Source organism: Pinus tabuliformis, chromosome J (genome assembly GCF_031772625.1).
Source record: "Pinus tabuliformis cultivar Carrire ecotype Pingquan chromosome J, CPIR1, whole genome shotgun sequence".
NCBI classification, from domain to species: Eukaryota; Viridiplantae; Streptophyta; class Pinopsida; order Pinales; family Pinaceae; genus Pinus; species Pinus tabuliformis.
The window spans coordinates 1,444,465,902-1,444,490,408 of NC_142295.1; the positions used below are offsets into that span (position 1 = coordinate 1,444,465,902).

At 37.7% G+C, this 24,507-nt stretch overlaps 1 pseudogene; it reads left to right on the plus strand.

The window, feature by feature from the left end:
• LOC149232801 (equilibrative nucleotide transporter 3-like) overlaps positions 1 to 24,507 on the plus strand; it is a 184,509-nt pseudogene that overhangs the window by 113,127 nt on the left and 46,875 nt on the right.

The following is a 24,507-nucleotide window of genomic DNA, read 5'->3' on the forward strand; positions in this document are numbered from 1 at the left end:
AATTGGCATCAAGTGAATAGGTGAACCCTCGCAGGGGAAAGACTTTGCTCATGAGATAGAACAGGCTTTTGAATAGCTGGATGCAGACATGGAGCAGCCGGAGTTGGAATAGGATATCGACCTCATGCCTCACCACAAAGAGGTCGGCCCGCCCGCTTCCATGCATCCAGATGATGAGCAAGTCTTGAATGACCAAGGATGCACTGAGATCCTTGGTGGTCAGCCGGAAGCAGAGATGCGCGACAAATCCTTTGATGGATCTCAACATAGAGTTGTGCACCCTGGCAGAGTACCAACTCCGAAGGACCGAACATCCCCTACACAACTTGAAGAACAAGTGTTCGTGACCAATGTGCACAAGGGCCCAACTGCTTTTCCTGATGCAACTAGAGTGTATGCTGAAGCCACTAACTCCAGTGTTTGCTTTCTCATAGCTGAGAATGAGCGAATGGCGAAGGAACTATAGGTGGCCAAGCAGGGAGGATACTTGGTGACAATGTTCGCCCGAGCTGAACTAAAGAAGGCAATACTGGAGGAAGTGTTGTCCTTGGACATGGTTATGCAAGCATTGTACTCCAAGTTCGGTACCATGCATCAAGCACATGTTCGTCTTCAGGGATGGCAGCATCCATGTGTGAAAATAGCTCGCATCTTGAAGAACATACATGCTGTCATTGATAGCATGCGAGCATGAACGATGAAGTATAAAGGATCCCAGCTTCATTTTCCACAGATGATGAAGGCCAATGCGGTCGAGATGCAAGCACGTATCTGGAGTCAGATCCGAAACTATGAAGACCTACTGCAACTCATCATTGGCATACAGGATTCCCATGCACGAGTATTCAAGAGCATGGAGGATGTTGTGCACACATAAGTGATTCCATCACTTGGGACTCTCACCCAAGTGAAGATCAAGAAGCAGGTCCAACAAGAGCTTGACTTGTACTTTGACGAGTTGATGTGTGTCGCCACCAATCTAGACTTGCCTATCAGTGCAGACATCATGCACAAGTATGTTGTTGGTACGGCCACATTGAGAAAAATGATGCACATGCTTTCAGATGAGTTGGACAGAGGAGCTCAAACAGTGTACCAGGATGCCATGGAGGCAAGGTTCAGGTTCCAGACGGATGTCACAGCGGAACACACAGACACTATCAGAGACTACCAATCTTGGCACCAATATGTTACTATTGATCAGCATGAGGATGTCGAGCAATTGGACTTCTATAGTTGTCTAAGTCAGAGTGGTGTCTAGTTTGGCTTGTTCAAGCCATTGTTCACATGGGTACATGTGCATCGTAATGTTGAGTCATGTCAAGTGTAAGTCAAGTCTCAAGAGTGAATGTAACAATGATAGAGTAGGTGAAGAGTCATGAGGGTAGTTGAACGGTCACAAAGGGGAATGTCAAGGGTCACCCCACCCTTTGCTATAAATAATCCCTCATAACTCATTGTAGAGGCTTTTGGTCAGCAAGCTTCTACTAAGACTATCTTGAAGAAGGCTTGGATAGTATTGTAATGCGCCTTGGCTTCTCCACTGCACGAAGCTAGTATACCTCTTTGGAGGAGTAGGCGGATGTGGCTGTAACGTTCCATTGATGGGGCTAGCAGGTTTACATGGTGTATTTATGATTGTGACTTACACTTCTTTATATAATAAAAGCCAACACATTTTCATGCATATGTTGTTATTGTAGTTGGACTTCTCCGGCTGCCTTAATGATATATGTTGTTTAACTCACGTACTTGTATATGAACTAATTTGTATGAAATTATATGAATCTTGTTGTCAATGTGTTGCATATGTTGTTAATGTTGTCACTATCTGTGTCGACTGCTCTGCCAGACATTAGACAAACCTTTCTCTGAACCTTGTGATATCAACCGTCACACTCGTCTCGGACTGATCCATGAGTGATGTTCATGTTATCTTACCTTGTATGTTGTGACTACTGCATCCGTGTCGACTGCTCTGCCGAAAGTTGTGCATGTCCTTTATGTTGTGTGTTCCTAGCCGAGTTGGGACTGATCCCTTTCAACCTAGAACTCACCTTCACCTTCCTCTCCCTTTGAAGTGTTGGAACCTCTCATACTCATTCCTTGACTCACTGCATCATTCACACCCTTGCTACTGACAGAGTTATCTTACTTGCCTATGTGCAACATCGTGGTCAAGGCATTACCTTACAACCCACTATTGCGACTCCTGCACCAAATGGTATGAGGTCTAATTGGGACTTCTTATTGAGGATATCCCCTTGACATGTTGGCAGGTCTAGCACCGTCAACAGACTTATATGTGTTATGCAGATTTTGTCTTAAAGTTTGGAAATTTGTATAAATGTGGATTTAATAATTAATGTTTAATAAGCCCCAAGAGTTAGCTCAATCGGTCAAATCAGTGCCTCGCCAATCGGGAGGTCACAGGGTCAATTCCCGAAAGCTCTTGGGGTCAGGTCAGCATAGGCCGAGGGGTGTGCTCCCCTTCGGGGTATGAGCTACCCAGTTCTTACCGTGGACGTAGCGGCTGCCCATTGACCATGGGTATCCGTGAACCACATGTGAAAAAAAAATAAAAAATTAATGTTTAATATTAAATAATATATATATATATATATATATATATATATATATATATATATATATATATATATATATATATATATATAATATAAATAATAATTATATATAATGTGTATATAATATATAATAATATTTAAATAAAAATATATTCAAATTCCACCTTGGAGCTAACTAGACAATTTCACCTTCACACAACCAAACTAGTGAATCCGGAGGTGACACTTGTCACAACCCCATTGGGTGAAAACTAAAGAAGATTCCCCTTGCTGATTGGACTACTGACTGGACTGCCATGTCATCATTCTATCTTATTCTGCAATTTTTTTTTAGTTGTTTAGGAAAACGAGCAACATGTCTTTTCTCCTTCATCCGGACTCTGTTTTTGATGAAACGAATTGCGTTGTGATCGTCTTGACGAGACAGACATAGTTGTACAGTTTTTGAGCCAATATGAGAACTTTGATTTTTGAGCTAAATACTGAGCACCTGATTAGAGTACATTCCCGCATAGGAACAAGATTCAGATATTTTGGCAAAGGCCTTGTTAAGATGCAAATTTGAGTTTCACAGAGGCAAGATCATGGTAGCAGATAATCCGTTTCTTGTTGAGGGGGAGTGTTAAAAATAGAAGAAAGAACTCCTAATTTAATTTGTCCTTGAATTAAATTAGGAATTAAATTGTAATTCTATTTTCATAACAACTTGTAATAGTTAACTAATTTAACTTGACTTAGTTGGCTTAGTATATTCAAGTTGGAAGTCTATTTAGAGTGATGTAGAGTGATCCCTAAATTTTAGGGGCCCACGTTGAGTTCTTTTGAGTTGTAGTTAATTAACTCAGTCTAACTGAGTTATAGTTGGTTAAACTAGTTCCAATTGTTGGAGGAACTAGTAGGAGGTCTAGTAGTGGGGACGGGCACTAGTGTAGCTTCACTGCTCCACCATTTAATTGAAGATTCACTCATAAATAAGTCATGAATTTTAGTTCAGAGGAAGACCCAGTTGAGATTAGAGTTTAGGGGCATTTTATTATCAGTGGTATAATTTTTCGAGTTGTACATATGGTGCATGCAATCAGTTGAGGACCTATGATGGATTGCACGGTTATGGAGAGAGAATTTCCCAATTAAATATGGGTTAATTCTCTCAGGAATTGTGCAAGGAATTAGGGACTTGATAGGTAGTAGAATTGGCTAAGTGTTGTATTGCGCTGGTTTGTGAAGTAGAGAGATAGATTGTACTTGTGCATGAATTGTTCAGGACAAAAAAGCATTGAATTTTCTTCTCAAATCTTCTGGTTAATGCAATATAGATAGTTGGGGTTTTGAGCAGTTTCTTTCCCCATGAAAATATTGTGTTATGTGTGATTGAAACTCTTCCCTTTCTACTTATTGTTTTCATTGATCAATTTTGGTTTTCGCTGAAGAGTAGAGTAGATTCTTGTCTTGTGTTTTAGCATATCACATAAGTTGTTGAATCTACAGTAAAAATATACAGAAATCAAGGTTGTGGATGCTCTTAGAAAAAAAGTGAAGGTAAATCATATAGCAGCTATGAGTTAATATGGGATGAATTTACAGACTCAGATCTTATAGGCAGGACAATAGGATGGTAGGTATAAAGATCTTAGGAATAGGTTACAATAGGGTACATTTGATCAAGATCTGGACTATCATCTCACGATGGATGTTTTGATCATATTTAGGGACAAGATATATGTTTCGAATAATAGTGAGCTCAAGAATATTATCTTGAGGGAATTTCATGCAAAGATATATTCATGTCATCCATATCAGAAGACTCTAACAGTGGTGAAGAAGTTCTCTATTGGCTGAATTTGAAGAAGGAAGTGTTAGAGTTTGTGGCTAGATATTTGGATTGTTAAAAAATAAAAGAAAAGTGTAAGCATCCAGGTGGTTTACTACAGCCAATTCAGATTCCAAAGTGGAAATGGGAGGTCATTTCCATGGATCTCATTATAGTTTTTCCAAGGAAATCTAGATAACATGATTCTATTATGGTTGTGGTTGACAGGTTAACAAAGGTAGCACACTTCATTCTAGTGAAGTGTACGTATTCAACAAGTGATGTAGCACAAGTCTTCATTAGAGATATAGTGAGGTTGCATGGTGTTCCGAAGAATATTCTATCAGATAGGGATGTTAAGTTCACTTCCAAGTTCTGGAAGGACTTATTTGCAGGTATGGGTAAAGAGTTGGACTTTAGTACAACTTATCATCCGCAGACAGAGAGGGTCAATAAGATTTTGGAGGACATGTTGATACTAGATGTTATGCACCAACAAAGAAAGTGGGAAGAGTATCTACCTATGGATGAGTTTTCTTACAACAATGGGTATCATGAGTCAATGAGGATGATTCCATTTGAGGCACTCTATGGGTGGAGTTGTAATACTCCCATCATTTGGATTGATCCAATGAACATGGTATTGATAAGGCCAGGCATGTTGGCAGACATGGAATAGGAAATATAGGTTATCAAACATAATCTAAAGGCATCACAGGATAGACAGAAGTGTCATGCATATTAACACGGGGCATTTAAGGAGTTTTAGGTTGGGGAACATGTGTACTTGCGCATCAAGCCCACGAAGAGCTCCTTGAGGATTGGGTAATGTAGGAAGCTAGCACCTCTATATTGCGGGCCTTTCGAGATCCTTGAGAGGATTTGACCAGTGACCTACAGACTTGCATTGCCTCCGACTCTGAAAGTCCATGATGTTTTCCATGTTTCAATACTTAAAAGATATGTAAAGGATGTTGATAATGTTATTGATTGGCCTGTATTGCAGGTGGAACCAAAAGGAAAATTCCAGCTGGAACCTTAGTGCATTTTGTAGAGAAATATGCTCATGCTCCGAAGCTGAGAAAAAAGTGAAGTGGAAGCACTTTGGGCCCAATGAAGCTACATGTGAGATGGTTGATCAAATGCAAGATATGTATCCTTCATTTTTTGTTGGTTGAGGCAAAGCAGTTTCGGTATATGTAACTAAATACTGCAATGAGTTGTGTTATACATCTCCAACAAGTGGTATGGTTGTCTTCATTTTATGTTTGTCATGTTGGTATTTCTTTTCAGCAAGTTGATCATTGTAAATATTGCATCGAGCTAATTTATAAAGCTCCGTAGGTAGTATGTTTTGGTTTTCAATAGTTTTACAGGTTGTAGGTGACCTTGAACACGGAGGATAGTCTTCCCCTAAGGGGGAGGGGTTTATAACAACCCCGGATTAAAAATCCATGTAATAAAGTTAATAAAGGAAAAATAATACCAAGGTCATGGGACGTGTATTCCAAGCTGAATGTTGAGCAAAACATCCTAGCAGGTTTTCATTTGGTTTATTATGGCTAAGGGGATATTGGCAAAGGCAATGACAAAGGCTTTGGAGAGACAGGAGGCATTAATTAGCATTTTATTTATAACAATAATGAAAATTAGGAGAAAAGGAAGGTGAAAGGTCGTAGGTTGCATGTGAGGAGGAAAATGAAGGAAAATAATGGAAATTGAAGAAAATAGAGGCCTCATTAATAAAAAGGCTTATGAGGATCAATTCACAACCTTTTGTCAGTTTTAGCTTGGAGCTCTCTCTATTATTTCTATTCTCTCATACTTTTGCACACATTGAGAATTATTGGAGCACTCTAGCTTTGGAGAAAGGAGAGTAAAGGAAAGACAAGGAAGGAAAAGAAAAGAAAAGATCAAGCAAGGAAGAGTTGGATCAAGCGGCTACAACAAGATTACTTACAGGTATCGAGTTACATGTATGATTTCCTTGCTAGTTTTGGCATGCATGGTATATGCATGTCTGTATTTGGTTCTTTTGTTGTCATTGGCATGGGTTTTTCTAGGTGTGATAGCAGTTTTCAACCTTGCCTTGCCATTTCTTGATAACCATGGTGTGATGGGGTTCTTTCTTTTGGTTGAGCTAGATTTCCGAATGGTTTTGAAACTGAGTGAGGTGGTTTTAGGAAAAATTACAAGGCCTAGGAATACTTAGACCGGTAAAGGTGGGATTGTGGTAAAGCCTAGTTGTGCATACCCTCGTTGGGCGTAGGAATCCTTAACTTGTAAATGAAGGGATATATGGTAAAGCCTGAGGGTGGACATGAACAAATTCCTCACGGTTTAAGTGGAGAGATCCAAAGGCACCCATGTTTGTATAGTCCTAGTGATCCCTGGACCGGTATGTGGTGGGATTATTGTAAATCTTGGTAGTGCATGTTTCGTATTTGGGCCTAGCAATCCCTTGGCAAGATATACGGTAAAGCCTAGTTGTATAGTTGCTTGCTTTGAGCCTATAAATCCTTGATCGATTTTGGCAAGATATGCGATAAAGCCTGAGAAGCGTGGTTGGTATGGTTGTGAAACCCGCATTCATGTTTGGAATATGGCATGGGGGTGATTGGATGAAAGAAAGATTTGGTTCAACCCAATATATGGTCGGGTGGTATGTGGAAGTCCCTGACTTGGTTGGATTTGCATATGTTAATAAGAGCTCTTTTCCTCTTGTGTATTATGTGTAAATGTACTTGTTATTATGTGGCTTTAATGGTTGTTCTATCATTGATATTTCTTTGGTTATATGTTGGTTATAAGCATGGTTTATGACAAACTTGAGTTATGTATATCATCATGTTTTGGTTAGTAGATGAAATGTTAATGAATGAATGACCTAATAGATGATAATGCAACTATTGTGAGAGGGTTTCTGACCTTCTTGACGAATCTCAGATAAGTATGAGGCTCCTATGTTAAAATGTGTTTTTATGGCATGTTCATGATGTGTTTAATGAAATCCTTGTCATGGTTAGGATGAGTCAGGCTAGGTGCTTGTTTAAGTTTTAGATTAGAGACCTTGAATTATTGTTATTCATCACTTCTAAGTGTTTCATCAAGTTATGGCCAGAGGCCTAGGTCCTAGACCTGAAAACGTGGCTTAAATCCTACAGTCGCTGGCACAAAATTGGCTAAAAAAGTTTGTAGTCGCATGGAATCCTTGTTGTGGGAGCGACTGGAGGGTATCATTCGCATGGAGGGATTTTCATGGGAGTGACTGGTGTCCTGTAGCTCTTGAGGAAGGTCAGTTTGATTTGGTTTGTCAATTGCACTTCCTTAACTGTACTTAGGGAGTCAGATCACATTAGAGTAACTCTTCGTCACATATTTACCCCAGTATACTAGTTATCTTGGGTAAGTTTGGGAGAAGAGTGTTACACCAAGACCTCCTCTGAGCACCAAGTCAACCCTCCAACAAATCTCCTCCAACTAGTCAAAGTCAAACCAAGTTAACAACGGACAAACCCTTCCAGAACTTTAGAAAACTCTTAATTTCGGCCCCCATCAACTATATTTTGGACTTGTAGAGGTCTACAACTTTGGCCCTTTTAAAACTTAGTAACTTCACACATGTGAGATAAATTAAGGTAAAAACTAGATTAGAGACTCGTTTTTCTTCCTTCCTCCTTGCTTCAACTTCTCTTTCCTTGACTTTCTTCTTTTATTTCACACTTCAGATCAAACTTCTTGATTGCAGATCAAGTTGGTCTCCAAATAAGGTCGACTTCTATTTATACTCATCAGTGGAAGTCGAATATCCCTCTCTATACCGACTTGTCTCTGGCAAGGCCAACTTGTGCTAGGAGGCTTATTTTGACTCTTTTGACTCAAAATAAATTCTTTTACATGGTACATCTTGCCCAAATTTGTCTTATAAGTGTGATATTTCCTTTCTTGACTCATGACAATAAATATTATGGCATGACAAACCCTATAAGCATGAATAACATGATTTACCTAGAATACCAATCAAAAGAAGCATGGTACCATGCTTTAAAATAATAATTTTTCTTTCTTCTTTCCTTGTTACACAATATATACATATTTCCATGAGTATAATGATAATTATTAAGACCAAAACTATTTACATTTTCCAACATGGGTGATAGAAAATGCGGCTATTCTGCATTCTGAACCAATAGATCTCAGCTACACACAAAGTGATTATTCAACTAGAAAATGTTGTATGATTAAATGACTGCCAAAATGTTAATTGTAGAAAACCAAACTGCATAGGAGAATATGAGTTGAATTTAAAATAGGATCTAACTATTTCATAAAAGATCGACTATATTTTTGTGCTTGTATACACGTGGCATACAACCAAGCTTCTTAGGAGGGCTCACTAAACAACTTGCAGAGACAAAACTTTTCATATAAGCAGAAAGAGAGATACAACTAGGGAAAGTACATAAAAATAAATGCATAACACAAATATAGTAGGGAGGGGCTTGAGTGCTTGGGTTGGGTCCTAACCCAAGGAAACACAGCTCCCTTAAAACACACTCAAACTGGAGGCAAAAATATTATTTTCATTGATCTCAAAAACTGTTCAAATACATAAAATGATAATGGAAACAACAAGTAGCAAGCTCTAGCTCTAATAGTCACTAGATTTCTTCAAAAATTAGAATCCTACTAAGCTGCTAAGCTCCTTTATTTATACAAAATTTAGTGAGGGGAAGCCTCCTTGAAGGGTGGCGTGCCTCCCTCCAAAACTCCTATAAAATTGGATCTAGTCTCTTGAGATTCTCACAATCCTTGAGGAACAGTAACTTCCCATAAGCTAGCCAAGTTGTTGATGGGCTAATGCAAGGAACGAGCCTCCTAAATTTCCTCCTATTGGTATCCAATGTGCTCCTGCACAATAAATGCTCCTTGTCTTGCACATTCAATTAATTAGGCTACATGATATGATAAATATTCCTTAACCTTCCTACTGAACACGTTATAGCTAAAAAAGATGTCATAAAATGTAAAGGGATAGGTTAAAATATGTTGAAGGATGGTCAGATGGGCCTTGAATTGTACCTATTTGGGAATCCCATCACTCAAACTCTCAAGATAGGTTGAGTGAGCACATTTAGCATTAGGCATAGAATTACTCATAAAGAGTGAGGCCTTTGGAGATTCACCTCGAGTCAATGATAATGACTAAGATGATGGTGAGCCAATACTAGTCACTATAACATGTGTTAGACAAAAATTATTGAATGGTTGATGCTAATGATGTGCCATGTGTTATAAGTATTGGTCAAGATTATGGTGCACCAAAGGTCATAGATCCAACCATAATTATGGTGATTGTTTGATGTTATTGAATTACCATGTGTTAGAGTTGCTAACCATAATTACAGTAATTAGATGTTGTTGATGCTATGATGAATTGCTATAACCTTTTCTTATAGGAATTTTCCAATGAGAGAACATCTGGACAATTATTATGAATATTTCCCTAGTTAAGAGGGATAGTTGAATTTTTGTAGTAGTGGCTGGTCTTAATAATTTTTATTTTATCAATCCAAATATATGTAATGACAAAATAAAGACGTGTTCTTCATGTCAGCTTTAAGAAATAAAATTACAATTTTTGAAATTTAATTTTATATCCTCACGATGTCAGGTCGACCCTCATAAAAATAAATTCGGACCAAACCAAGAAACGTGACCCTTGAGGCTTTCTTATCCACTATAAATGCACTACTCATCTTCATCCAAAGAGAAAAAAATTCAAACTTGATTGTATAACTTTTGTTTACTTGTGGGAAGCATCAGAGTAGATTTATCTAGAGTAGATCAAAGTCTCTTAAGGGAGATTAAGAATAGAGGCAGGCCAATTTTTTGAATTAGACAGGAGGATGAAATTCTTAACAGACAAATCTCTTTGGAAACATTCCTAATAGACCTCATCCCTGAGGCACAATAGACCGATTTTATGAAGCTACTTATTTTTCTTGACCAGGTTTGACCTAAGCTTGTTCATGCTTAGTTTGACCTCTACCTTGACTGATAAGATAAGGATGTATTTCTTTTATAATTGATTGATTTATCCAAAGGAAAAGGTTGTTGGGTTTTCCCCCAAGTGAGTATTCCTAGGGTAAATTCTTGTGTTTCTTGTTTGGATGTCTCTTCATGTTTCTACTAGCATTTTGTTTCTAATGTTGAGATATTCTATGTAATTTCTTTATGATGAATGTGAATGTAAGATAATATAAACTAAAGAAATCATAAGAATTAATTATCAATTTAGAAGATCCCATTAAAAATCAACAGTGATAAGTCCCTCAAGGCTCCCTGAGCACCACTTGCTACTCCTTAGCAATTCCTCCAATTTCTCTTTCTAATTTTTAAGGCTTCATCTTCATTTAGCTTCGTTTCTTTAATAAGCATTAAAGTAGGGCTTTCCATTCTTATTACATCTCTTATGACTTCCTCCTTTTTCCCATCCCTATGTAATTCCAAGAGAGTATCTTCATTTATTCCAGGTGTTGTAATTGATTTTCCCTTTCATCTGGTCTCACTAGGACTTTAAGGGGCTTGTTTTCTTTGGTTGCTTCATCCAGTCTATCGTGCTATCAAGTGTGCTTTGGGTCCCTCTTGCTTTCTCTCACCGAGTTTCAATTTCTTGAAGTTTTGAGTTAGATTTTCTACCTTGTTTTTAGGTGTTAGAGTGCTTATGATCCCCTCTTCCTTACAAACTTAAAGATTCTATAACCTGGGGTTTATGATAATCCGAGATTTGTTGTAAAATTAGTTCCTTCTTGGGTGCTCTTGTATCCCTTCTATTTTCCAAATCTATTGTTTTTTCTTTTTCCCCTTACTTGATCCAGGTGGATATTGGTGGCCACCTGCCTATTCCACTTGGACCCCCACCATTGTTTCTTTCAGTTTCCTTAATTGTAACACAACTTACTATTTTTGGAATTTTTTTGGTCCTAAACTTCTGAAGCCATTTTGAGGGACTAGAAGATGTCTTTTTTGGCCTGCTCTTTGAGTTGTTTGAAACGAGGTATTATGATAGCCAAACAGAGATCGTATGCCAAAGTTACAACCCTAGGAAATTGACGTTCCAACTTACCCCAACGGGGCCCACAAGATTTTGGCGCTTCATCTCCTAGGGTTAGTTTTTTGGATGTTTAGAGTTTCTCATTGTTTCTCAATGATAAAATGTCCACTAAGCCTCATTGTAACACAGTTTAGAGGCATGTAACTACCACATCTCTTCTCATAGATAAGCTACCAACGCTTGAGCTAGTTTATTTCCATTTTGTATGTAAGCATATTTCAATTCTTTGATATTAAGGAAATGAAATTTTATTTCTGCTGCATCTTAGTGTTTATGTTTGTATCTATAGTCTGTTATGTTCCTGTATAAGTCTGAATCAGTGGTATCAGAGTGGTCTACCCTTTCTCTGCTTTTCTTTGCATGCCCCCAATGAGGTCAAGGTATAAGGAGTTAGGGCTCAAAATGGTTGAACCTTTGCAAGACCAGTATCACAAACCTCGATGGCCTCCCATGGTAGAAGAAAAGAAATATGAGGGAGAAGGAGATCCTTTTAAAATATTTATCGAGGAATCCATCGAGTGAAAGAGCAACAAATGATGGATAACTTTGCCCAGATCCTTTGGCAACTACCCATAGGAGACGCATCTTCATCAAGCAGCCACTCTGGAGGTGCCACTCCCTTTAAGGTACAAGTCAAATTTGACATTCCCATATTTGAAGGCTAGATAAATGCATACGCCATAGATAGATTGTTAAATTTGTTGGAAGGAAATTTTTTTGTTCATCAATTTTCTAATCAGGAAAAGATTACTTTTGCACTCCTCAAATTTGGCCCCCATGTCAAGGACTAGTGGGAAACCTACTGTGAACAAAAGGACGAGAGGGAATCCTCAATATTTTCAATTGTACCCACTAGGGTTATGAGACACCATAAGGAACAATATTACCCTCTCGGGAGCTTGAAGATAAATACATAAAGTGGATCACGATGCGGCAGGGAAGGGACCAAGACGTGTCGAAGTTCACAAATACTTTTCATACCCTTCACAAGAAGTTGGGTATCAAGGATTCTGAGTGGCATTTGGTACTCAAGTACTGTTGTGAAGGCAAATCCCCTTTGCAAACATAGGTGATCCCTCTAGCCCAATGAGTCGGTCTAGCAATAAACCGAACAATCTAATACTCACTTTCCTAGCTTATACTTGACAAACGCAATGAGAAATAGGAACCTACCTCGTTATGATGCTAATCGCTCATTTTTCAGAGATGGCTTTGAATATTTCGCTCCAAGCCTTGCTCCTAAGTCGTTCTTCACGTCTGGAAACCTGCAAGGAAGATCAAAGTACTATACAAGACACGAGAGCATATATAACATATATCAAGCATAAACTACTTAACAAATCAAGGAACATTAAGCTAATCACATAAATATTTATACAATTATGGAAAGTGAACATCAAATGTATATATTAAGAAACTAAAAAGGGAAGCATACAACCTATGCCTTGATGTTGAGGCCTTCCTTTGGGTGGATTTCCAAGTCCAAGAAAAGACTCTTCAAGCTATCCTTCTCCAAGCTAGAATGGGAAGCAGGCAAGCATAATCTCGGCATAGGGATGTAGCAATCAATGACCAACCATTTGGGAATGGAAGGGGGTGAATTTATAAGAAGGGAGAGGGAGTTAGGGATCCACAAAAGAGGGAGGAAGATTCACATCTCAAGGGGAAATCCCATGAGGATAAGATCAAGAGGCCCAAATTAGAGAGCTAGACCATATCAACAATAACCAATATCCAACTCATTGTTCCCAAAGTTTCTAGTGAGCGAAGCTGAATCTCCTCCAGTTTGAGAAAGCATTCCAGAAGGACTTTAACGTGAGTTTTCTTATGAAAACCCATGCTGGCAGCGCGAGTGTATAAATAAGAATCCTGCCATCAACATGGGTAGGCAGTGAAGAAAAACGTGTTGATGCCAAAAATTAGGTTTTAAGGCAACTTTCTCAAGAATGATTTGAGGGAATCTTTCCTTCGATTCTTTAAGGAGGTTTTGGTCTGTATATCATGATGGATATTCTGCATAATAGTCAATGTTTTGGCACTTCGGGATATGGCACGGGAAATGAACAAGAGATATGATAGAATGTTGTGTAACAAATGCGCCCTAAAGCATGAACGAAAAACAGGGAGTGATGGCTGAGGTGCTTTACAATTCAGTGCAAGGACGAGAACAGCACCATCAAGGGACCTGCAAATCAAGAATATACATATACATATCTAAAATCTCTGATGATCATGCCTAACAATATAGGAATATGCATCTAATGATAAATGAATATGTGGTATGGATGTAGTCATCCAAATAGGAGGGATCGTGTGCAAAGATCCTCAGTATGGTCACATCCATCCGAATGAAAAGGATCATGAATATGGACCCATGGTATGGTCGCAGCCATCCATCCAGCAGAAACATGTATAGAATCATGAATGACCCATAACTCCATGCAACTTGGATTATATCAAACAAAATCCAGGGTCTTGCGCTTTGTCTCAACCCGATCTATGCACGAATTCTAACATATCAATAGATGTGTCAAAGTCGAACATGATAGAAAACTACCTAATTACCTGTCAATGATGTAAGTCGTTAATAGGAATGAGAGAAAGCACTAGTAATGACAATAGTTCTCAAGTTACAATCAACACAATCCATTAATGTGAATAATGGAACTGAAGACGAACACCCATGAAGTCATCTGATCGAAGGTCAATGATGTAAACTTGTCATCGAATGTGAAGAACTTGCCATTGAAGCATGAAAGTTCTAAGGTATTGGAAGGGAGTTTCTAGACCATCTTCCTGGATAATGAGTTGAAGTCGACGAGAAGTGATTCGTCGAAGGAGGCCCATAATGAATCCCACATCATTGACACGAAACAAAGGATGTAGTGGAGTAAATAAGTATGACTTAGGATGGGAGCAGAAAGTCAGATAGTGTATAGGCAGTAAAGAACTTCATATATGACTTATCTTGAACATATCGGTGACATGACTCCGGAGTTTGGCAGCATTTGACTCAACATAGGATCGGAGGTCATGATGACATAATGGTATGATCAAATGAGAGGAAAAATGGATTTCCCAAACCCAGGAAGGAAAGTGACGAAGCGAGGATATCCCAAACCTGACATGAATAACATATGAGTGTCATGTTCAAGAGCGACATGCTGCCTTTACAAGATACAAAAGATGGACACTTTCACTTTTTCCCCACCATTTCTAGCGAGTACCCCATATATTTTTTATCACAAGCTTGAAGGGGATAACATATTCTTGCCATATAAGTTCACCCTTCAGATGAATCCATCCTAGTAAGTTTTATGAGCCCTAGGAAGGAGGAACTTGGTCTCATCATGGTGACAAGTCCTGTGTCATTTAAGTTTTACGAGTCCGGCGGAGGTGAAACTCAGCACCTTTTTCATGTTTAGAGAGTTTGAAAAAGAAGTGGAAAACAAAACTCCAAAGGTCCCTTTTCGTAAATCATCTCTTGAACCCGAAAAGGTAGAAAACAATATCGAAGAGAACCTCCTAGCCATGTTCGACTAAGGTGTTCCTTTTTCGTACAATAGTCTATCTTGATCCGAAAAAGGGTTAAACTTACATTGAGTAGACGTCATTTCATTTACTTTAACGAGTTCGAAACGACAAGTACTCAACAATCTTTTCATTTTTCGAGAGTCAAAAAAGAGCTTAAAGATGACTCCAGGGGTCACTTTTTCGTTTATTTTTTACAAGTCCGAAAAAGTGATAAAATAAAACTCGTTGAATCAGTCAAAGTAAATCACTGTCATTTAGAAGATATGACCTATTGCTGCACAAGGAAAGGCACAAAACATATTTCAAGGAAAAATATAAAAAATGAGTGAAATATTCTCTAATTTGGTAAATATATTATTTAAAAACTATAAATAAAGCAAAAAGTAAGTCATTTTTAACATTTTACCAATTTGCGCTTGTGGGAGCATTTTTACCTCATTTTACCTTGAATTTCAGGTAAGGAGCACGAGCAATCCGGGACACCATTTGTTGAGCCGCTTGTTACAGGTAATAGATATGTCCTTCCTCTTCATTTTGGCAGTCATTTTAAGCACTTTGATCCATAGGGTAGGTTGTGAGGAAGATTTTTCAAAAATGTACATCATGGGTAACTAGCACGAGTTTCACCCATCGAGGTTGTGCTGCTCACCCTAAGGTCAGTTAGGCACTTGTGCTGGAAGAGCAAAAAAATTATGAAACAAATGCGTTGGCATCGAGGTAAAATTTTTTAAATGAAATCCTCTATGAAAAATAGTTAATCTTGATTTTTATTTCCATGGATGTTCATAAAATGTTGGTTTGTTGATGTTTTGCAGAAAACCCAGTCCAAAATTCTGATCGAATGGAAAGAGAGGGGTCATGAAGCCCAAGACCATCAGGCAATGTAGGATGAAGATTGTATCAATGCCCTTCTAGCATGTGGACTGCTCAAATTATTCATGATTCCCGGGATCATAACAGTACCCGAATTATTGCAGCATTTGATAAGTTGGTGGGATGTAGATCACCAAATTTTTATGTTCAGGGATCAAGAGCTTGAAATAGAGTTCGCTGACATCTACTTCATTACGGTATTGTCCAGAAAGAGACAATGAGTATAGTTATCAGGGTCACGATTTGGAGGAGAGAGCACGGACATGCTCATTGTGAGACATTGTCTGAGAGCCAAAAAGGGTAATAGCGGGAAGATTAACATAACAACCATCACCAATATTCCATTGTGAACCATCCTACACACTATGGCCTGAATAGCAGGGGCACAAGCATTGCATGAGGCATCAAAGTCTCATTTCCAATATGTGATCAAATGCCTAAATCCCATAATATTCAACTAGTGTGAAGTTTTATTGGCATGTATGAAACACCAATTGAACAAGTGCAAGAAGGGAAATTTGAAACAATTTACTTTCGGATCTATTTTGGTGACGTTCATCCTGGAACATGTGCCATTATTTCGTTACCAATGGCTGGAAGTGGATCCACCAGAACCTAGAGATCCACGTTTGCTCAGATGGGGAGAGTTGATGTTGTGACATGGGGGCGGTCAACTGATGTCTTTCCCTCCAACATGCTTCGGATGGTTGCGTCAGCAGCTAATAATCGTTGATGATTGGGCATATGCAAGGACAACTTTCCGAGGAGATATATATCTTCCCCTTACTGTAGGGAAACAATGGATTGATTTAGGTAAAATATTATTTTTGAAGTTTTCTTGAGTTTATATCATTTTTTTTATGTATAGTGAGATTCAATTTGTAATGTTCTGCAGATATGGGACCAGAGAGACCTTTAGGGCTTTGTCCAATAGCTAGGTGAGTGGCATGCCAAATTGAGGATGCTCCCCCATATGTAGAAGGAAAGGATCCCATCACTGAGGTTGAGTGGAACCTGGAAAGGTTAACCAGGGGGATTCCATAATATGCCTCAATCGATGAGGTGTCATTGCGCTATCAGAGGCACACAGTAGGAGTATCTGCTAGACTGCATCGGCTAATGGGCCGAGTGATTAGGGTTGTCTCGTGCTATCATGAGCACCATGTGGGCGAATATCCAACTTCTAGTTTACTTTCTGCACTATGTAGGCTTGTAAAGCCATGTGTCTCGGAACACAAATTTTGTTATTTTGATGTAGCAAACTCTTTTGCAAACACTTGCTATATATATATATATATATATATATATATATATATATATATATATATATATATATATCTATCTATATATATATATATATATATATATATATATATATATATATATATATATATATATATATATATATATATACATGTTTTCCTGTTTACCATATTCAATGTGTGATGTTCTATGATTTACAAGTTTCACAAATGTCTATCTAACACATAGTTAGCCAATTCATATGTTAATGTGTTCATGCGTCTTGGAATGTGATTATAAGTAATAAAATCAAATTCTCATTCCAATAAATGAACTCACAAATACATTCTCAAAATTTGAGGGTTTATAATTGAATATTGTCCATTAAGATGTAGTATAATGAGTTGTGAATCAAGTTTTACGATTAACTCTCTAATGCCAAGAGCGATGGCTTCTGACAAAAGTTCGATGACCGCACTATATTCGGCAATGTTATTAGTCATCCGACCTAAACATATACCTTGCAAATTCACTAACTCACCATTAGGGTCATAGATTTCCCATGCAATAGACGATAGATTCCATGTACTATGACAAGCACCATTAGAAAAACTGGTGTAATGGTTGGATGACATCTGCAAACCAAGTAGAGCACGAGGTAAGCAGAGGAAAAGGTTTGCAAAAGCAAACTAACACACCAAAATCACACTGCACACTAATGAAAACACACACTAATGTACATAAGTATTTACATGGATGATCACACATAATACTTCTTCAGGTAAAGCCCGTTTTGAGGCTCAACCAAAGAATTTCCTTCATAATCCACTAACTCGTAGGTACCTTTTTATAAAACTCGCTTGACAATGTAAGTCCCATGCCACATTAGTTCGAATTTCCCAACCCCTAATTTGTCAATGGCTTGATCATAAAGAAATACTAAGTCACCTTCAGCAAAAACATGAGGAGAAATAGTTTTAGCGTATTGAACCTTAACTCGATTTGCTAGGCTTCAATTACTAATGTTGTGAAGCAGTGGGTTTCATCGAGCCTTTCGAGGTAAAGTAAACGCTACTCTTCAGGTGAGGTATCTAGGAGTAATTCAATAGCTAGTTTCAATGAAGAAATTTCACACTCAATTGGAAGGGTTTCGTCCAGACTATACACCAACTAAACGGGTATGAATCCAATGGCAGTCTTAGCCACAGTTCGGTAAGCCTAAAGAGCCAAAAATAGTATAAGATGCCAATTTGATTTATGCATCCCAATGGTGCGTTGAAGCATAGTAACCAGGACTTTGTTGACTGCCTCAACTTGGCCATTGGCCTGTGGATAATAAGGGGTTGAGTTGTCGTGACGCAAACCCAACCGAGCAGTAAGCTCCGCCATCATGTGGTTTCGGAAATGAGATCCATGATCAGTAAAGATGGCTTGAGGGACAACAAATCAAGCGATGACATGGTTAAAAATAAATTGAGCAACCGTTTTACCGTCACCTTCACATGTGGGCTTCGCCTTGGCTCATTTAGTAAAATAATCAACGGTGATGATGATATAACCATGCCCCCCCAGCTGAGCAAGGGGTACATGTCATGAAATCAATCCCCCATTTAGAAAAGGGGCTAATGGTAATAACTGGGTATAGGGGTGTGGGTGGGGCGCATTGTTTACAGTTGTAAATCTGGCAAGTGTGAGATTTTTTGAGTGCTAAGATGCAAACTTTAAAGATGGATGGCCAAAAATATTTGGCATGAAGGATTTTTTGAGCAGCAGCATACCCAGACATGTGACCACCACAAGCCCTAGAGTGGCAGTCATTGATTCGATAGGGTTGGGACTGATGTCGAATGCGACGATGTTCAGAATTAGACAACTCTGATAAAAAAATTTAGGTTTGGAGATAGACAATAATATCCCCGTACCATTGGTCAAGAGTGCTAATGAGAAAGAGAGTCTCTTCAGGAATGTACTCATCAAAAGCAGTAGACGTGGTTGCAGAGGGAAGGTCACAAATCAATTCAGCGAAAACCAACAATTTCTTTGATTTGGCTGTAGAAAACTCCAAATCAAACTCTTGAAGGATAACAATCCACTTAGAGTATTTCCCCCCCAACAATTGATGAGTCAGAAAGTAGGTCATGGGGTTGCAAGCAGGAATCACAGCGGTTTTTCGTAAAAGAATATAGTGACAAAAGTGTTGAATAGCGTGAATAGAAGCTAAAGCAAGCTTCTCGACATGGGCATATTGAGTCTTGGTATTAATAAGATTTCGGCTTAAGTAGTAGATCATGTGTTCATTTGCATCCTCATCATCTTGCACTAGTACCATGGCAATAGTACTATCAGCTACAACCAAGTACAAGAAGTAATTGCGGTGATAGTTGGGGGGATGCAGCAAAGGAGAACTAATGAGAGTGTTCTTTAATGCATCAAAAGATTGTTGAGCAATTTCATCCCAAATAAATGGGATCCCCTTTTTTAGAAAACAATTAAATCCATTGGCAAGCTCAGTGTAGGTACAAAATGAAGAAGGAAATTATCTTTCCCTTGCAAACTCTACAATTGATGAAAAGATGATGGAGGGGGTAAGTTTCCAATGGCCTCAACTTTGATGGGATCAATCTGGATGCATTCCTTTGATACTACAAACCCTAGGAGATGACCAGATTCAATGCAGAGGACACACTTATGCGGATTTAAACAAATATTCTAATGTCTGCAATGAAGAAAAATTGCTCGTAAGTGGTAAGGATGATCTCAACGCTTAGTAGAATGAGCTGGCAAGTCATCAAGATATGGTTGAACGATGTATTTGATGTCATGAAAATCATAAGACATCGCTCGTTGGAAGGTAGCACCAACATTTTTTAGACTGAAAGGGAGTTTCTTATAGGCAAAGGTTCCTCATGGACAGATAAAAGCAGTTTTATGTTGATCAGCGAGAAGAATGTTGATCTAGTTGTAGCCAGAAAAACCATCCATAAAATAAAAAATATCACTCCCAGCACATTCATCAATGATTTGATTGATAAAAGGAGTTGGATAATTGTCTTTAGGACATGCCCAATTGATATCACGGTAATCAACACAAACGCAGATAGTCCCTTGTTTTTTAGTCATCGGGACAATGTTTGAAACCCAATCTATCAATGGAATGGGGTAGATGAAACCAACCTTTAGAAGTTTTTCAACCTCTCCCTTAATAGCAGCTGCTTCTAGGGTGCACTGGATGAAGTCGTTGACGAACAGGCTTCGCAGGGACATGGATCCTAGAGTTGAGGAAGGGGGGGAATTTCTTGGATGTTGATGTCATCCATGGAAGTTAACAAGTGTTCACAAGGGACAAGCAACCAAATGGCATGAGGTTTATTGGCCTACAAGACTGGCCTGGCACAAAAATATGATAACAGGGCCAACCACCACAAAAATATGGAGATAGAGGACATATGGGACACTTTTCATTGGTCCAAAGGGTCTGGGCTAGAATGGGCACTAACTACTAGTAGACAAGCATTTTTCAAGCAATATGACCGATCAATTTAAGAAACGAGGGATATGGTCTGAAGTATCCCCTACGTTTGAAAGAACCAATGAGTTTTCCTCTATGTTTTGATTGATCACTTGATGATGTGATTCCATAACTGGTTTCATGATGAGAAATTTTATGCAATCATATGACAATGGTGTTGGATGAGCTCAACGAATGGAAGAGTAGAGGCCCCTCTTATGAGATAGATTTCAACCCTATCCGAGATAGTTTGAGGCCCAACAAATATCTACAGTCTATGAGGTGTGTCGTGGAAGATGTTTCATGGCACTAAGACACGAGTACCTTTTTGGTTTGTTGGATATGACCGTACAAACAAGGAGAAAAATATGAAGGAAAGTGGAAACAAAATTATAAGATCATTAAGAAAGGAAGAAGATAGAAATGTGACAATGCAGAGAACCTTCGAAAAAATTTGGGAAAATCTGAATGAGCGAATGACATGTCTAAATTGTATAAGATATCCTGTGATGTGTGCTAGCCCCATGTTAAGACACAAATGCCACATGACCATAAGTTGGTCCCATTCGAGAACTTCGTTGTTGAATCAATAACCTGATGTGAAAACACATTTCTTTCTCTATCACTCCATCTTAACGTGGACATGATTTATATTTAACTGAAAATCTATCTCATATTTTTGTTTTATCACTCCGTCTTGAAATTCCAGAAGCTAATGACAATCACCAACACTGGCCAGATTACATATGTTGGCAAGATTTGCATATGGATTATGGTCTTCATAAGTAAAAGTTTATCCTCCATCTTCACAGGATCAATTGACAAATACCCATTAATTACATATCTTCGTATTCCCATAGAAATTGCATTGTCATGGATCCATTCCTTATCATCACTTGCCCCTGTCAGCCTTTTGGCCGATGCCTGCAATGTTTTGGCCATGGTCATGGTAATCAAGGTTGATGTTCAAAGCCTTAGAGGATGGAATGAAGTCTCGGCCTTCACTGATTGGGGAGGCTTTCTCTTTGCTGCGGGAGTTGCAGTGTTTTCTTATAAGTTATGAGGGATTCAACATGACCCTTCCTTTGGAATCCTCAATGAGGAAGCCTGAGGAGTTTGGAAGGGTGTTGGGTCTATCGTTTTTGATCCTCAGTGTTGTCTAGACTCTACACAAGCTTTGGCTAAAAATGCATAACAATAGAGTAGTTTAACAAAATTATATTTTTTCATTAAAAAGAAAACATAATAATTTATTGAAATTTTAACAATAAACTAACTATCACAATGTTTTAAAAAATTATATTTTGAAATTGAATTTCTTCACCTTTTTTAACTAATAAACACAAAATCGTTTTAATTATAATACATAGTAAAAATATAAAACTCTATATTCTTATATTATATATGTTTTTATTGAATTTAATTTCACCTACAACTTCTTTATATTATATATATTTTTATTGAAAATAGTTTGGATAATATCATTATTATTACACTACATATATCTTGTGTTTACATATATCTTGTGTTTATTATATATTTTTTATTGAAAATAGTTTGGATACTATTATTATGAAAATTGATGAAGCAAAAAATTAAATAAAGTATAGCTGGGGTTTATGGTAGATTTTTAGAAGTCTTAGTTTAATTTAGAAGCCCCAAATCTTTTAGTGTAGGAAGATACTATTCTCTTAGAAATTTGATTTGATGTATATATATATATATATATATATATATATATATATATATATATATATATATATATATATATATATATATATTTTAATTTATAAGTTTGATAGAAAAATTATTGATAATGGAATTGTGTAATTAAGAAATTTTTTGAAACTTAGTGTTTATATTAAGATAATATAACATCTTTCTTTTACTTTTTTTTTTAATAAAATTTAAATAATCTGAAACTTAATAGAGATTAAGTTTACCTATTAACCAGAATTGAATTTGGTAAATGTTTTAAATTCATTCAAATTCAAATTCTGATTATGTGATTAATCTGGAAGACATCTATTCCCATATAAATCACAAATAAATTTATTTTAAATGATTATTAAATTTATTTGAAATGATTATTGAAAATTAAATTTATCTTAAATGATTATTGAAAATTAAATTTATCTTAAATAATTATTGAAATTTTAATTTAACTTAATGTCATTATTATCCCCAATTCAAAATAATTAAACTTAACCTCATTATTAAACTCCCCTCATTATTAAACTCCCGCGTCATCTTTCTGTAAGCCCTCTTTATTTGCAGTCACAGTCAGGCTAATCTACGGTACTTCATACAACCTCCTTGGGTTCATGTAACCGACCTCTGAAATTACCGCTTATGCCAGCAGAGGCTTGCATTGCTCTTGCTCTCACCTTGAAGCACTGCCGATATCTAACATTTCTGCTACGGGTGCTCCATTCCGCAGGTGATATCTGGCTGCAAATATGACCACTATTTGGCGATACATTGTATGTGAAAACATTAAAGGAAAATACAAGAAAAACAGCCATTGCTGATATAATTTTTTTCCTTCTGGAAAACGAAGTGGCTACTACTTTATAAAATTGATATACTGAAGAATGGCTTCCAGAAGCTATGGATAACTATGGATAAACGAAAGCTGGATGATTGATCACTAAAAGCATAATTAAACAGGGCAGATTTTGCATACGAAAGAGTGATACATGATAAGATTATACAGAGGTTTCAATTAAAGGAAAGTTTTAATGAACAAACGCAACCTAGCAAGAAGCAAAGAATCAGAGGAGACTAAAAGTTTTCAGGGATCACGCTAGCGTATGACCAAAAAACACAAAATGTCTGCTTTGAATTAGACCTAATTGCGCTGAAGCCGCGTATGATGGGTCATAGCCTCTGCAGAGTCGAGTGATGCTAAAGGGTCGACTTTGGAGAAACAAAACCCTATCAAAGCAATTGCTCCTTAAAAGCATAATCTCTTCCATTATAAAGTAAGCCACCAGCATTCATTCTAAGGAAGTGAAGAAGACATTATTATTCTGAACAGGATTCTCATAATCTTGTCCAATGACAAATTGCCTTATCATATAACAAAAGGGGCTATTGAAAGAATTCATGTATTAAAAGAATGAATGTAAACGGAGGAATGCAGATATTTTTTTTTTTTTTTATAGTTCTGTATAGATTCGCCTTCAAAACTCATATTACAGAGGAAGATCATCAGCATTGATCTGTTTCCCACCTCCGTCCCATATGACCACAATATGTATATGCGGGAGCTCGTCCATTGAACGCTTTACTCCACCTCTGGCAAGTGAACCCCCGTACTTGACCCGAAAGCTGACGGTCATATTGAAAACGGCCTTGTGGATCTGAGAGAGTCACATATGCATTGTGTATCTTCAATAATATCTGGGTGCTCTCTATTTTCCCTTCAGGAGAAGTTGCCTGATCCGGATGAAATTCCCAAGCCAGAGTTTTGTAAGCCTTCTTTACCTCTTTTGAGGTCGCCGAAGAGCTTATTAAGTTATTTCCAGTACTTCATAAAAAATCTTTGATTCCATGCGAGCGAGCTGGCTCTGTTTATACGGATTGTGTGGTGATGTGATCTCAATAAAGGACCGATGTCATTCTTAGGCAATGGGACATTCTTAGGCCATGGGACAGATGTCAGCTGAATAACAAAAGGTCGACAAAGCTTGGCCTGACCATTTTCAAGAAGGGAGACTTATCGGCGTAATTATAACAGTGACTTGTTAAAGGATAAGGATTCTGGTTTGTGTGAATCTAATAAAATGGAAAGAAATTTACTTTTGTATCAGAAAAATGGAATATGTTCTGAAAA